Source organism: Coenobita brevimanus, chromosome 91 (genome assembly GCF_032717465.1).
Source record: "Coenobita brevimanus isolate Jiangsu-jjx chromosome 91, ASM3271746v2, whole genome shotgun sequence".
Lineage (NCBI taxonomy): Eukaryota > Metazoa > Arthropoda > Malacostraca > Decapoda > Coenobitidae > Coenobita > Coenobita brevimanus.
Window position 1 is genome coordinate 28,462,837 of NC_137044.1, and position 2,613 is coordinate 28,465,449.

At 42.6% G+C, this 2,613-nt stretch overlaps 1 non-coding gene across 1 annotated transcript; it reads left to right on the forward strand.

The window, feature by feature from the left end:
• The first annotated feature begins 465 nt into the window (after nt 1-465).
• On the forward strand, nt 466-584 carry LOC145412012 (5S ribosomal RNA). Its single transcript, XR_013899522.1, has one exon. It is a non-coding gene; the product is annotated as a 5S ribosomal RNA (ribosomal RNA).
• Nucleotides 585-2,613: the final 2,029 nt, after the last annotated feature.

Sequence of the window (2,613 nt, forward strand, 5' to 3'; positions counted from 1 at the left end):
CCTAACTCTTCGCTACATTCACCTTTAGATTTCGTTTCTTGCACACTCTCCCAGACTCATCCACCAAGCCTTGCAGCTCCCCTTTGTCTTCACTTAACAACACAGTATCATCTGCAAACAACAGTACAGGGAAATTCCAGACACTACCCTCTCTCGCTAGGGCCGCTCCAACATCCACTGCCCTACCTTCTATCTCTTTTATAACCCCATCCATATACAGACTGAACAACCATGGAGACATGACACATCCTTGTTCAATCCAACCTTCAAATAGAAAAAATCACTCAGTTCACTATCCGCACGCACTGCAGCCTTAGCACCCTTAAAATATTTGGTTTTCTGTTAGAAACACTTAATACCATTTTCTTTTAAAAAATACATATAATCCAGTGACGTACTTTATATATAATTTCGTCCATCTCCAGACGATTATATTAACCATAAATGAGACTTTTTTTTTTTTTTGCCAACGGCCATACCACGTTGAGTACACCGCTTCCCGTCCGATCAGCGAAGTTAAGCAACGTTGGGTCTGGTTAGTACTTGGATGGGTGACCGCCTGGGAACACCAGATGCTGTTGGCATCCCTACGTGTCAAGTGGGGTTGGTGGAGGATTAGTGCCCCTCCCTGTAAAACAATTAACTCTAAGCCCTTGGCCACCCCGTTTGGGATACATGGCGTCTGGCAATGAATGAATGAAAAATGAGACTTTTTAAACTGGGGGGGTTAGATATAGCCTTGATTAACCACTTTACTACTATACCTAATATTTTGGTGCTAGAGCAGGCTTCCTTGCACTTCTTTCTTAGCGATTTATTTGGCAGAATACATTTAAGTCTCTTGTATGTTATTTATAGACGTTTAGTGCTGATATAGTTGCATCAATAACAAAAGGATAATGAGGTGCAGTGTGAAAAATAAATCGCTAGGCAAGAGATACTGCAACATTCTCAAAATCACTTCTACTCGTAATCCAGTCCTTAAACTCGCCTTCACAGCTCAGCAGTACATATGTAATAACAAAAAGTAGCACAATATATACTGTACAACTGCCCTGTACTCCGGTCTTTTATTATGTATTAAATATTACTACATCAGGCCAATCCATGGTTTACAAAATCTTTTATGCCTTCTTTAAATATTTGCATACACTTTCAGAAAACGGTCGATTTGCCAATTATTCTTGAAATATTTCTGTTTTCTTCTTAGACCTTCTCACACCACTTACCACACACACCACAAACCCAGTCAGGAATCAGGACGTGTGTGCTGGGCAATCCCCAGGTCCTGTCCTCCCCACTTACTGTTTTTTTAACCAGCGCATGCACCACTGACGTGGCTATTGTATAGCTCGGCCTGCGCTGTAGGTGCAGGGAATCTTTGAATGAACGAACGAACGAACACCACTTACCCTGGCTAATAAGGCCTGGACCCGTCTATAGGAAGGGAGAATCAATAAACTAACTAACACACCACTTATTAGATTGTAAGTCTCTCATGAGTTTCACTTTTTGGATTATATCAGTAGAATTATGTTTATTAAAATAGTCATTTTCTTTTTTTTTATTATTCGTTGTGTGGTAATGTCTAGTAACAAGTTTTCTTTAGCTACTAATATTGCACGTTACACCTTATCATTCTACCCACACAGCGCACACTACTCACAACAACAAAATTAGTAAAGCCTTTGATGCCGTCCCCCAACACAAACTAATCACCTAAATACACAACACAAATATGGAGAACACCAAGCGCTGGCTTGCCTTTTACTTGCCTGGTAGACAAGCACATGTTACATTTTCGGCCAACCCATCACCAACACGAAATTTCCCCCCCAGAGTTCCACAGCGTTCAGATCTCCCACGCACACTCTCCAACCTATACATATATAATATCCCCCACCCCAACCACCAACATATATTGTCTCATATGCAGATGACATCACCACAACAAGCACAAACCACCCTGCAGACACAGCCTGTACACTGCAACAGGACTACCTCAACACACTGCAGACACAGCCTGTACACTGCAACAGGACTACCTCAACACACTGCAGACACAGCCTGTACACTGCAACTGGACTACCTCAACACACTGCAGACACAGCCTGTCCACTGCAACAGGACTACCTCAACGCACTGCACACACAGCCTGTACACTGCAACAGGACTACCTCAACGCACTGCACACACAGCCTGTTGTCACTGGCGTAGTTACCCCAGTAGCGAATGGGTGAAATAGAAACAGGATGATAATGAAAGGAGAGAGAAGCGAGCCGTTAAGAAAACATTAAATCTTTTCACTTATCAGTTTCGCTGCCTGTAAGGGTAAAACCAAGCGGTCACTTTTGCCTTCTTAACTGATAAGACACCAGATGTTTTTCTCACAATTTACGCAGAAAGTTCCTCTTGTCCTTGAACTGTGGGTGTGACATAATGTGGGAGGAGCAAAGTAGGGATGTTTGCCAATTAGAAGCCTAAATGGCGCTTTCGTCACGTTCTTGATTGCACGCAATTGGTTCTGTCTGAAGTGTATGAGGCCCTCATTGGTAGCAGGTGGCTCTATTGTTTCTGTATGGACAGAGATTATTTTTAAGACAGCCTAGTGGT